Genomic DNA, 14,073 nt, shown 5'->3' on the forward strand with positions numbered 1-14,073 from the left:
GATTCCATGTGTAAGTGATAATTGATTTGTCTTCCTGAATCATTTGACGCAGTATGATAATCTCCAGTGGCATCCACGTCGCTGCACATGGCAGTATTCTGTTCTTGCTATGGCTGAGTGGTATTCCATTGTGTGCTTGGATACATCTTTTTTAATCCATTCATCTGTCTATGGACTTTTAGATTGTTTCCATATCTTGGCTTTTATAAATAGTGCTGCTGTGAGCGCAGGGGTACATGTGTCTTTTTGGGTTAGAGTTTCGTCTGGATATATTGGTCCTTTTTATTTTAAAAAGAGTCTTTAGCTCTATTTTTAAAGATTCCCAAATGCCAACATGCTGCTGCTGCTGCTAAGTCGCTTCAGTTGTGTCTGACTCTGTGCGACCCCATGGACTGTAGCCCACCAGTCTCCTCCGTCCTTGGGATTCTGCAGGCAAGAATACTGGAGTGAGTTGCCATTTCCTTCTCTAAAATACCAATATAAACTATATGTTATTGATTTTATAATGTAATGTTGCCTTATGTGGCTTCCTTGATGGCTCAGATGGTAAAGAATCTGCCTACAATACAGGAGACCTGGGTTCAATCCCTGGGTCAGGGACGATCCCCTGGAGAAGGGAATGGCTACCCACTCCAGTATTCTTGATCTATTTAGAATTGCGTGTGGAGATAAACAATATAATGGAAAAATATTGAGAAGTGTGGGTTCTTTGAATGTCCCCTCCATGGATACCTCCAACCCGCTGATTGCTGGTTTCTTTCCATTTTTATGATCAAAAAGTTAGAAAGATCCATATTTTCATAGGTAAGAGATAAATGTTTATATAATTGTAGATGAAGGTCCTTTGGAGTAAATTCCAAAAGCTCGCCCTCTAAAAGAACATGTGTCTCCATGATTGTCTTTGAATCCTTTTGAACTATCAAAAATGCTTGTGTTCTTTCCTTTAGTTGTTGTAGTGTTGGTGTAGTCTTTGTTTACTTTGGTGGAACAGTAATGGAAAGATCATCCATTCTTAATACGGGGTTTTGGGATTTCTGTGTGCTGTGGGAGAAGGCAATGGCACCCCACTCCAGTACTCTTGCCTGGAAAATCCCATGGACGGAGGAGCCTGGTGGGCTGCAGTCCATGGGGTCGCTAAGAGTCGGACACGACTGAGCGACTTCACTTTCACTTTTCACTTTCATGCACTGTAGAAAGAAATGGCAACCCACTCCAGTGTTCTTGCCTGGAGAATCCCAGGGACGGGGGAGCCTGGTGGGCTGCCGGCTATGGGGTCGCACAGAGTCGGACACGACTGAAGTGACTTAGTAGTAGCAGTAGCAGCAGTGGGAGCTCTAGTTGGTGGAGACATTACTGGAATATTTTTTAAATGCATACGTAACTTCAGCAGAGAAATGGCTTATAAATCCACTTGATTGTATAGAAGCCAAAATAAGTAAAAATCTTCGCCTTCAGTCTAAATGTTACACTTTCAAGTTGGATAGTTTAATCTCTTTGCTCATGGCCATGTCAAGGGCCTTGTAGGTGAAATCCTAGAATTCTGAGGTAGGTGTCTGAAAGAGAGAGAAAAGAAGGATACACTGGGAATAAAAATCATAGCTTTACCATTTACTAGCTTGTGACCTTGGATAAGTCACTTGAAATGTCTGTGCTTTGGATTGCTTCATTTAATTGGGGGTAAGTACTTTCCTTCTAGAACTGTTAAGAGGAGTAATAGGCTTCCCTCATAGCTCAGTTGGTAATGAATCTGCCTGCAGTGTAGGAAACTTGGGTTAGATTCCTGGGTATGGAAGATTCCCCTGGAGAAGGAAATGGCAGCCCACTCCAGTATTCTTGCCTGGACAATCACTTGGTCAAAGGAGCTTAGCAGGCTACAGTCCATGGGATCACAAGAGTTGGACGTGACTTAGCAACTAAACCACCATATTTCTCTAGTGTCTGAGTTATGGTTGTGCTCAGACGCTCAGTCATGTCCAACTCTTTGCACCCTATGGACTATGGAGTCCACTAGGCTCCTCTGTCCATGGGATTTCCCAGGCAGGAATACTGGAGTGGGTTGCTATTTTCTCCTCCAGTGTATCTTCCCAGCAATCAAACCCACATCTCCTATGTCTCCTGCATTGGCAGGTGGATTCTTTACCATTAGCACCCCCTGGGAAACCTCTGAGTTTTGGTTGTGCTTTAGTTGCTCAGTCGTGTCTGAGTCTTCTGTGACCCCACGGACTGTAGCCCGCCACGCTTCTTTGTCCATGGAATTCTTCAGGCAAGAATACATCCCTCCTTCAGGGGATCTCCCTGACCCAGGGGTCAAACCCATGGTCTCCCACACTGCAGGTAGATTCTTTACCGTCTGAGTTATGGTTGTTGATGGTGGTTTAGTCTCTAAGTTGTGTCTGACTCTTGCAACCCCATGGACTATAGCCTGCCAGGCTCCTCTGTCCATGGGATTCTCTAGGCAAGAATACTGGAATGGGTTGCCATTTCCTTCTCCAGGGGAACTTCCCAATCTAGGGATCGAACCCGGGTCTCCTGCCTTGCAGGCAGATTCTTTACCAGCTGAGCTACAAGGGAAGCCCAGAGTTATGATTGGTCTCTCCAAATTATCAACTTTATTGTTGTCATCATTTCTCTGCTTTTAGGCTGGAACTAAATGAGTAATGTTGGGGTTTTAAAAAGATTTCTGTTTTTCTCTCCTACTAAACCTGTGTTGGATTTCACCATTTCTAAGCCAGTTCCCTCCGTTTCCTGCCAGTGGAGCTTCATTAACTGCAGTAGGTGGATATCATGAGGGGTGAAGTCTCTATAGGGCCCCTGTTTTCTGCCTCCTCTTGTGATGTTCTCTATGATTAGTCTTGTGTTTCTTTCTTTTCGATGTGAGGGTCAGAAGTGCACCTAGTGACCTAATGTGAACTTTACTGGGGAAAATCCCATGGATGGAGGAGCCTGGTGGGCTGCAGTCCATGGGGGTCACAAAGAGTCAGACACGACTTCACTTTCACTTTCACTTTTCACTTTCATGCATTGGAGAAAGAAATGGCAACCCACTCCAGTGTTCTTGCCTGGAGAATCCCAGGGACGGGGGAGCCTGGTGGGCTGCCAGCTATGGGGTCGCACAGAGTTGGACACGACTGAAGCAACTTAGCAGCAGCAGCAAGTTTCCTGAAGAGAAATTTGACTAACTGCTTCCTGGCCGAGGGGATCATTTGAGGGGACAGATGAGTCACTCTTTGCTCTTATTATCAGTGATGCTCACCACCCTCATGGAAATAGGAGTAGCGGCATATGTGTTATATGTAAGTAACCTAAAAATTCCATTTGGTTTGGGATGTGGTATTGAACACCGATAAGTTCAGCCAGTGGTTTAATAGTAGAACCGAGTAGGGCATGGATATTGTAGGTCGAGATTCATCGGACGTAGCTCCTGTTTCAGTGTGGCAGAGGAGACAGGAAAGTCATTGCATGTGGACAATGAGAAAGGCAGTGACAGCCCTAGGAATACATCTAGGAGAGGGCAGAGTGTCGAGGCAAAAGAGTGTGGGTTCAGGAACCATACTGTGTGGGTGCGGAACCAACTTTATCACAGATGGTGGGAGTGACTATGGGCAAATTATTGTGATCTTGGGGCTTCAGTTTCTTCCCCTGTAAGATGGAGGATCTTCCCTGGATCAGGAAGATCCCCTGAGGGAGGGATGTATTCTTGCCTGGAGAATTCCATGGACAAAGGAGCGTGGTGGGCTACAATCTGAGCAACTAAGCACAACCAAAACTCAGTACCCACCAACTCCAGTTATTGCAAGTACTGAATCAGTTGACATGTGTCAGGATTCAGAGGAGGGCCCAGCCCTGGTACAATTCCTACAAATGTGAGCTAGGACCTTCTTCCATATCATGATGTATTAATTGCTCAGTCGTGTCTCACTCGTTGTGACCCCATGGACTGTAGCCTGCCAGGCTCCTCTGTCTCCAGGCAAGAATACTGGAGTGGTAGCCATTCCCTTCTCCAGGGGATCTTCCCGACCCATAGATTGAACCCAGGTCTCCTCCACCGTAGGCAAATTCTTTACTGACGGAGCCACCAGGGAAGTCCATATCGTGATAAGGTAGATGGAATACGCAGAGTGTGAGTGATGGCCTCTGGTGGTGGAGGGGAGGAAGGGGCAAGGAAGACTTGAGAGAAGTTGAACTCTGAGCCAGGCTTTTATTCTCTTTTCCTTGCACATTTATTACAGAAAAATAGTAATATATAGACAGTCAAAAAGAGAACAATCAAAACCTACCCCTTGACCTGCTTTCAGAGGTACCCACGATTAGCATGTAGCTTATTTCCTTTGAGACTTCTTTTTTCCTCTTCTGCTGAGTGGATTTTTTGAAGGATGTCAGGGAGGGTTAATGTTTTCCTACACTTAATTCCATCAATTTGGTTACATCAGTGTGTTATATAAGGAGCAATTTTTACTTGCTTTTAAGATTCTGTCATGAAATATTTAAAAGACACAGAACAGCACAGAGAATAACATGGAGAGGGCAGTGTCTGGATTGGGCTCGAGTCACGTGGAGAAGACTGCAGTCTTAGGAGGGGGGCGGGGTGCAGGCCTGCTGCACTTACGGAGTGTTCCCGAGGTCTGTCCCTGCATCGGGCCCTTCAGGCAGATAGTTTCCTGGGTGTTCGTCGATAAGTCGTGTCCGACTCTTTTGGGACCCCGTGGACTGTAGCCCTCCAGGATCCTCTGTCCATGGGATTCTCCAGGCAAGTATACTGGAGTGGGTTGCCATTCCTTCTCCAGGGGATCTTCCTGACCCAGGGATGGAACCCGTGTCTCTTGCATCTCCTGCACTGGCAAATGGATTCTTCACCACTAGCGCCACCTCTTCCTGTATCCCTACAGTAACCATCTGAGGTTAATTCCCGCCACTGCCTCGCCTTTGATTGTTTAACTAAGGAGGCTCTGAGAGGCTGAAGGATTCGCACACCATAACACATGGATCAGGGTAGAGCTGTAAGTGTTACAAGCTTGATACCACCTAATCTGAATGCTGTTTCCTCTTCCCAAGTGCCTCAGGACCCCCTGGCTCCACCATCCTCATCTAAAACCACTCTTCTTTTATGTCTTGACTTTTTCTTTTTTTTCCAAATTATTTTGGACACATGAGATGAACAAAATTGAGCTGATTTTTTGTGTGTGTGGTAAAATATATATAACAAAATAGTTACTATTTTAAAGTGAACAATTCAGCCAAGTTGAGTATATTTATGATGTTATATAACCTTTAACTGAAAGTTGCTCAGTTGTGTCCGACTCTTTGGGACCCTATGAACTATACGGTCCATGGAATTCTCCAGGCCAGAATACTGGAGTGGGTAACTTTTCCCTTCTCCAAGCCAGGAATCAAACCCAGGTCTCCCACATTAAAGGTGGATTCTTTACCAGCTGAGCCACAAGGGAAGCCCAAGAATACTGGAGTGGTAGCCTATCCCTTCTCCAGAGGATCTTCCCAACCCAGGATTCAAACCGGGGTCTCCCACCTTGCAGGTGGATTCTTTACCAACTGAGCTATCAGGGAAAGCACCACCTTCACTATCATCTTTTCCCAAAGCTTTTGCATCATCCCAATCAGAACCTTTGTACCTATTAAGCAATAATACCCCACCCCCAACTTCTATTTTACATTCTGTCTCTATAAATTTGCTTATTCCAGATAGTCCTTCATGTAAGTGAAATATTTGTCCTTTTGTGACTGGTATATTTTACTTGGCATAATGTTTCCAAGGTTCATTCCTTTTGTAGCATGCATCAGAAATTCTTCTTCTTTTTTTTTTTTTTTACTGAATAATATTTCAGTATATATACATTCTACATACTACATTTTGTTTATCTATTAATCTGGAAGTGGACGTTTATATTTCCACCTTTTGACTGTTGTGAATAGTCTTGCTTTGAGCGTTGAATCATAATACAACTCAATGACAACAATGAAAAACCAGATGATAAAAAAAGACAAAGAGACATTTCCCCGAAGAAGACTTACATGTGACCAATAAGCTCGTGAAAAGATACTCAGCATCATTAGTCATTTGGGAAATGTATATCAAAACCACAGTGAGATCACTGCCCACCCACTAGAGTAGCTATAATTGGAGAGAGAAAAAAGAAAATAGGATGAGTATATGGAGAAATCGGAACCATGTGGAAAAATTGGAACCTTGTGCACTGCTCTTGAGAATACAAAATGGTGCACCTGCTGTGGAAAACTGTTTGATGCTTCCTCAAATTGTTAAGCATAAAATTATCATATGATTCAGCAATTCCACTCCTAGGTATGTGTCCCAAGAATTTGAAAATAGGGACTCATACAAACACATACTCCTATACCAACTGAGCTTTCTTTGCATATTCGTTGTTACTATTGTGTATCAGTTGTTACTATTGTGTATCAATAAATGCTACGGGCGATTTACTTATGTTGCCATCTGGAGATTTAGCATGTAAAAGAGCAGAAATTAGAACTCCAGAAAAAATCCCACCCACATAATGCAAGCCATGTTAGTTGAAACTGAAGACCTAGAGACACAGAAAGTTTGGTTCAGCCACGGAGGCCATCTTGTAATGTCAGGATACAAACGAAACATTTTGAAGGAGAATCCATGCTGAGTCGGGAGAAGGCAATGGCACCCCACTCCAGTACTCTTGCCTGGAAAATCCCACGGATGGAGGAGCCTGGTAGTCTGCAGTCCATGGGGTTGCTAAGAGTCGGACATGACTGAGTGACTTCACTTTCACTTTCCACTTTCATGCACTGGAGAAGGAAATGGCAACCCTCTCCAGTGTCCTTGCCTGGAGAATCCCATGGACGGAGAAGCCTGGTGGGCTGCAGTCCATGGGGTCGCACAGAGTCGGACATGACTGAAGCGACTTAGCAGCAGCAGCAGCCACGCTGAGTCAGATTTCTTCTGTCTAAAAACATTGTCAAGATAATGATAAAATAATGTCAAGAAGATTCATCTACAGAACATTTTTCTTCCAGCCGCAGAGCCCCAAAGATTTATTTCCCAAGTATTAAATTTTTTTGAATGTTCCATTATGAAATTGATAGGTCTTGTTAATCACAGTTGAGAATAGAAAATCTGCTTAGAACATTTGAGTTCGTGGATATTTATTCCATATTCCCAGGGTTGAGTCTCTTGACCACCTATTAACCATTGATAATTCATCCTGAACTTAAAGCCTTAGTAGGTGCATCAGAATACTCACACTTGAATACTTGTTGTTCTGGAAATTCACTTTGAATTATAGAATGAAATACACTCTACAGAGACCTAAGACCTGTTACCAGCTCAAGTTCTGGTTTAACTCCACTGTACAGCCTTGTCATTCATTCTGTGACTGGGCATTAACCTAAAGAAACAGACCTTCTCTCTGAAATCCTCTCTTAAACTGGGTTAGTGGTTATAGGTTTTGGTTTCGCTGCTGGTAGGGAACTGCTTGAGAACAGGTATGTGTGGTACAGTTGTCTGATCAAGTGGGCACAACTCGCCCACCTATGCAGACCCAGCCCTGGACACCAGTAGGCATCCTCTCTACTAAAATTACCCGCCACATGATCCAGAGCGGGTCGGATCTTGGGTTCTCCGTGGGCCTGGAAGATCCCAAGAGAGAGGGAAGAGACAGACTTGAGTTAGGCCTGCAGGGCTCATTCCCCCAAACCCAGTGAGTGACTCTGCCCCTGCTAGAGCAGTCCAAGTGGTCAGCAAAGCCAGGGGGTTTTCTGTGGCTTACTGTACACAGATCCTCTCCAGGGACGTGGCCCACATGCTCCATCAAGCTGAATGCTATTGTTGGTCCAAAACACATTTCTTTTATCACCTTTGATCTGATAAAAGTGAGCCACTCAGAGTCTTGATTTATTTTCAGCAAGATGGTGAATTCTGCCCCCTACCATACGGTGAATAGAAGGCCATGTTTGTGTTTATTTAATAGGCATTTAGATATTTACTGCCCATAAAATACTCCCCTTTGTGAAATGTGGACACCCCGTTTCATCTGAGAGCGGCTACACTTCACAGTTGTCTAAATCAGTGCAAACCTTTTCTAAAAGTATTTTGGCGTTTAAAGTAGGAATGAGCAATGATAAAGCCAGTGATTTTGAAAGTAACGAGCTTAGCATTCTGTCGGTTGTCTGTTGGACAGGAAATGTAGGTAAGTGCGTATGTTTGTGCATGCAAGCGAGCGTGCTCAGTCGTTTCTGACTCTTTGTGACCCTGCACCAGACTCCTCTGTCCATGTGCTTCTCCAGGCAATAATACTGGTGTGGGTTGCTATTTCTTACTCCAGGGGATCTTTCTGACCCAGGGATCGATGCTGGGTCTCCTGCAGTATGTAGCCGAAAGTTTTTAATTTTGTAGATTTTTAGAATCTTAGTGTCTTAGCTGGAGAAGGCAATGGCACCCCACTCCAGTAATCTTGCCTGGAAAATCCCATGGATGGAGGAGCCTGGTAGGCTGTAGTCCATGGGGTCACGAAGAGTCAGACATGACTGAGCGACTTCACTTTCACTTTTCACTTTCATGCATTGGAGAAGGAGATGGCAACCCACTCCAGTGTTCTTGCCTGGAGAATCCCAGGGACGGGGGAGCCTGGTTGGCTGCCGTCCATGGGGTCACACAGAGTCGGACACGACTGAAGCTACTTAGCAGCAGCAGCAGTGTCTCAGCACTAGGATACCACCAGGGGGGATCAGAGCCCCTCTAGTTTCACCCCCTCTCCTAAATTAAAACTCAGAATCTTAATATGGTTAATCTTCCTTGGTAGGCACTCAGTTTGTGGAATAAATGAATGAAATACATAATCTGCTGTGTGGCTACTGTGTGTTGTGACGTCATTTCGTGGCCGTCCTGGTGGGGATGATCTGCTCTGCTGGTACGTACATTTTATTTCTTAATGGGAGAAACTGTATGTGATTTTGCTGCCAAGTTTAGTGACCTTCACAGAATAAATGTATTCATATACAAACTTCTATGGATCCCAATCATTTGAAAAGCTGGTAAAAAAGCCATTGTTATTCAGTCGCTCAGTCGTGTCTGACTTTTTGCGACCCCAGGGACTGCAGCACGTCAGGCTTCCCTGTCCTTCACCAGGCTCACCATGAGTTTGCTCAAACTCATGTCCATTGAGTCAGTGATACCATCCAACCATCTCATCCTCTGTCATCCCTTTCTCCTCCCGCCTTCAATCTTTCCTAGTGTCAGGGTCTTTTCCAGTGAGCCAGTTCTTTGCATCAGGTGGCCAAAGTATTGGAGCTTCAGCTTTAGCATCACACCTTCCAATGAATATTCAGGACTGATTTCCTTTAGGATTGACTGGTTGGATCTCCTTGCAGTTCAAGGGGCTCTCAAATCTTCTCCAGCACCACAGTTCAAAAGCATCAGTTCTTTGGCGCTCAGCTTTTTTTATGGTCCAACTCTTACATCCATGCATAACTACTGGAAAAAGCCATAGAACTGCTTTTTACACAAATGCAGATGTGCTTATGCACGCAATTTTGTCTCTAATTCCAGAAGGTTCAAAGACCTTTGAAAGTTCTCCAGGGACCCTATGCTGAGCACCTTTGTATTGGGTCAATTCCCAGGGCCTATGTGAAATTGCTAAAGTGAGCAAGACTGTATGACCCTTGCCCTTTACAAGCATAAATGTTTAAAAAATATACAAATAACTTCATGTGGAAACTTATAATTTCCATCTGGGCAGTGATTTTTAACTGAGGGTTGAGACCCTTTTGGGATTTATGAAATAATGTTAGTATTTTGGGGCCAGCATTATCAAACCAATGGAATGGAAAAGAAACCAGGCTATATGTCCGTATACTGAGTTGAAATGAGAAATATGGGTCCCCGTTTGAGAAAACTGATGTCTGCTCTGCTTGTTTTACTTTATATTTAGGGCAGTGGGAGCAATTTAAAGAAATGCATGCTTTCTTTTCGTGGTCTGTTTTGACTGTATTGGCCCTTTTTCTTCCTTATTAAAAAACGGTCCAAGAGTCCACTGGTTCCACTAACATTTTATGTCTTAACAGCCTATCCCAAGTCATCACTTACTCACAGTTGTGAAAATAAACTTAAATCTGGCTCTTGAAGGCTCTCATGATTTTTCTTTATATTTAATTTTCCTCCTTTCCAGATAAGTAAAAATCAGTGTGATCCCCACCAGGCCACCACGTCTCCACTTTTATTTTTTATTTTTTTTTACGTCTCCACTTTTAGACAACATTCCTTAAACTTGGTTTTCTCATCTGTGAAATGATCCTGATAATGATAATTTCCTTCTTCTAGGATTGTTGGGAAGATTATGAGTTTACATAGATAGGATGCATAGCTTAAATTGTTCAGTTCATTTCAGTTCAGTTGCTCAGTCGTGTCTGACTCTTTGTGATGCCATGAACCGCAGCACACCAGGCCTCCCTGTCCATCACCAACTCCCAGAGTTTACCCAACCTCATGTTCATCGAGTCGGTGATGCCATCCAACCATCTCATCCTCTGTCGTCCCCTTCTGCTCCTGCCCTCAATCTTTCCCAGCATCAGGGTCTTTTCAAATGGGGCAGCTGTTCTCATCAAGTTGGCCAAAGTATTGGAGTTTCAGCTTCAACATCAGTCCTTCCAATGAACTGGTCTACTTTAGGATGGACTGCTTGGATCTCCTTGCAGTCCAAGGGACTCTCAGGAGTCTTTTTGAATTGTTGGTATACCGTAAAGGAATTGTGTTTTATACTTCCCTTAGAATTTCTTAGAATCAGTCCGTTCTGGCTGCGTTTACTAAGCAGAAGAGTGCTCTGGGTGTGGTAATATTCTTGTTTCAGAAGCGTCTGTCTAATCTTTTTCTTTTTAATCTAGTCTATTTAACTCCATTTTTTGGTATTAATTATTTAGCCACCTCTCATCATAAATGACATTAAGAGAACAATCCCTCTTTCTTTATATTTTGAATCAACATTCTGTTCAGTTACAAATGTTGCATATGTTGATTTTTTTGGAACCCAGATGGAGTCTCCACGAAAACTCAGAATACTATTAAAACTCAATTGCCAGATTCTGTTATAAAGTAAATGTGGTTAAAAAAAAATTCACAAGAAGAGTTAAGTGATTTTCCTGGTATTTTTCCCCCTCAGAATTACTTTTGTAGGTACTGTGTTAATCTTAAAGAAGTTTATTGAATTTCCAGAATTATCAGCAATACTCAAAGCAAATAAATGTATTCAAATTCTTAGAAGAGATAATTCATGCATGAAAATCTTGCTTCTCTACCACCCTTAGAGTAGTGTGAGGAGATTTAAATTAAACCTTGTGATGTCTTTTAAAATAATATATAGGACGTACTCTATGCATATAAATACTCTTTTTGGCACCGGGTCGGTGAGTAGCTGCTATAATTTAAAGGTTGTACGTGATGTGGGTTTGTGAGGATTGCTGAGCTGTCTCTTACAGGGCAGCCCTATCGTCATTAAAATGCTTCCTGACTCTGCTTTCTCTTCCATACCCTGCCCTGTTCATTCCTTCCATTTACATAATGTTTTCACATTCTCTTTTCTTCCTTTCACTCTCTCTAGCAATAAAAACTTTCCTGTCAGAAGGAATGCTGTTACCAGTATCTGGCAGCATTCTATAGGAAAAGACATCTCTAGTATCAAATGGACCTACGTTGGCATTGCCACTCAGCTACTTTCAGGAATTTGGGCAACAACGTTGACCTCTCTGAGCTTTGGTTTATTGTTTGTAAAGGGGGCCTCTTATCTGTGGCTTCAGTGAGCACTTTATACTGATAAGCTTACTTCTCTGAAAGGTATGTGTTGCAGAGAAATAATTAAAAAACAGCAACTAATTATAGATTTTTGTTGTTGTTGTTATTATTCAGCTGGGTAGGAAATGTATTTTGTGAACAAGGAGGGTCTTCTTGGAAGCCCTGAAGTTTCATTGTATGCGTGCATGCTCAGTTGTGTTTGACCCTTTGCAGAGCTTGCCAGGCTCTTCTGTCCATGGGATATCCCAGGCAAGAATACTGGAGTGGGTTGCCAGTTCCTCCTCCAGGGGAATCTTCCTACCCAGAGATCGAATCCGTGTCTCTTGTGTCTCCTGCATTGGCAGGCACATTCTTTACCACTGTACCACCTGGAAATTTCTCAGTTTCCCTACTGTTTGCAGGGTCTCTGACATTACATGCTGAGTGGTAGATGCTAGTGATGATAACTTTTATTGATCATTTTTTATGTTCTAAGCCTAATACGTGCTTTTGTGTTTACTACATTGGATCATCATCACTCACTTGGGGATGGGATGAGTAATTTAGCCTCATTCACAGATGGAAACTTGAAATTCCATGATGTTATGAGAATCAGTCTGTAGTCTTCCTGGCCCCTGAACCTAAGTTCTCAATCACTGTTCAGTCCTCTCTTTCTGCATGAAGAGATGGACAGAGATCTTTAGACTGCTGGGTCAAGAGTAGGGTTTCTCTCCTACCTTCCCAGTCAAAGACTGTCCTTCAAATACTGATACATCCCAATACAGTGGAAATGGACCTGTTCTGAAACAGGTGCATAGACCCAGGTGTGTGAGGATGAGTCTTTTAAGTTGGGTCAGAGGTCATGGTTAACCACCTCTGGTGGCTGTTTGGGCCAAAATTGCTATCTCAAGTCCCCAGGGAATCCTGGTGGGCATTTTTGGAATGATTTCATTTCCGTGTTTAAAGCTTCCATCTTTCACTGGGTGGTGTCGTTAGACAATCAGAGAAAAGAATTTCTTACTAATATTGTTGTTTCTCTTGGTGGGGCCCTTCCCCATTTTAAAAAACTGGCAACTCAATTCAGGACCTCCTGTGTCGTGCTGGAGGATATTAATTCCCAAGAATGAGCAATTTTTGATGCTATTCCTCTTACTGTGTCAACAAAGCAGTGTCTGAAAACATTTCCCAACAGTGCAAACATCCAGGTTTTCCTTCTTGGTTCCAGCCTCAGCGTATGGCGGTTCATTATTTACATATGCTGAGAGGCCTGCCAAGCCGATGCAGGTGTTGCTGACTTGTGAAGACACGTTGACTCTTGCTCTAAAGAAAGGTTGGAATGCTGCCCTTTGTCAGAGGGATTGAGCTGTGCCAGTCACCGAGCTACATGTCAGTGTATAAAAATGCAGATTTCACTTTGCTGTGGAAGAAAAACAGTTTGACATACTGCCTTTAGCAGGTTTTTCTTTCAGTGAATATCATTCTCCTTCCATCTCACACCCCACGTTGTTGGGTAGCCCTTGCTTTGAGCTTGTTGGCTGTGCTCACGATATCACTTTCTTTGGCTTTGTCATTTTGGTGTCAACTAAATTGTCTATAAAGAAAGCTGAGCGCCGAAGAACTGATGCTTTTGAACTGTGGTGTTGGAGAAGACTCTTGAGAGTCTCCTGGGCTGCAAGGAGATCCAACCAGTCCATCCTAAAGGAGATCAGTCCTGGGTGTTCATTGGAAGGACTGATGTTGAAGCTGAAGCTCCAATACCTTGGCCACCTGATGCGAAGAGCTCACTCATTGGAGAAGACCCTGATGCTGGGAAAGATTGAGGGCAGGAGGAGAAGGGGACGACAGAGGATGAGATCTTTGGATGGCATCACCAACTCAATGGACATGGGTTTGGTGATGGACAGGGAGGCCTGGCGTGCTGTGGGTCCATGAGGTCGCAAAAAGTCGGACACAACTGAGCGGCTGAACTGAACTGAAATTGTAAGGAGAGAATGCAGTCGCTTGGAGTTGCCATGTGGGAGTGGTTAACTTCTAGTTCTGAATGGTAGCTGATGAGTCTGGGTCTTCAGGAATCCAGTAAGTCTCGATTGTAAGCCTGTGAAATTAATTTAACCTCCATGATAGTAAATTTCCAAGATTTTTGGGTTTGGAGCTGGTGGCTTTGTGACCATCCAGAAGGTTCTCCCCAAAGTTCTTTAACCCAATGCAGTTTTTCATCGAGATAGGCTGACCCCTTTCATGTACAACCCCAAATTTAAGCAGCTGCATATACTGGGAGGTTTATGATTGCTATGATTGCTTGTTAG

General features: G+C 43.5%; 1 protein-coding gene across 10 annotated transcripts in view; it reads left to right on the forward strand.

Moving 5' to 3' along the window:
• TIAM1 (TIAM Rac1 associated GEF 1) overlaps positions 1-14,073 on the forward strand; it is a 466,993-nt gene that overhangs the window by 246,145 nt on the left and 206,775 nt on the right. For 2 of the 10 annotated variants that reach the window (XM_070785822.1, XM_070785846.1), the window contains one exon: positions 8,808-8,915. The exons of the other annotated variants lie outside the window; for them this stretch is intronic. The gene's annotated coding sequence lies outside the window, so the exon portion shown is untranslated. The remainder of the gene's footprint in view (positions 1-8,807; positions 8,916-14,073) is intronic. 10 annotated transcript variants of the gene reach the window in all.

Source organism: Bos indicus, chromosome 1, assembly GCF_029378745.1.
Source record: "Bos indicus isolate NIAB-ARS_2022 breed Sahiwal x Tharparkar chromosome 1, NIAB-ARS_B.indTharparkar_mat_pri_1.0, whole genome shotgun sequence".
In the NCBI taxonomy this organism is placed as follows: Eukaryota; Metazoa; Chordata; class Mammalia; order Artiodactyla; family Bovidae; genus Bos; species Bos indicus.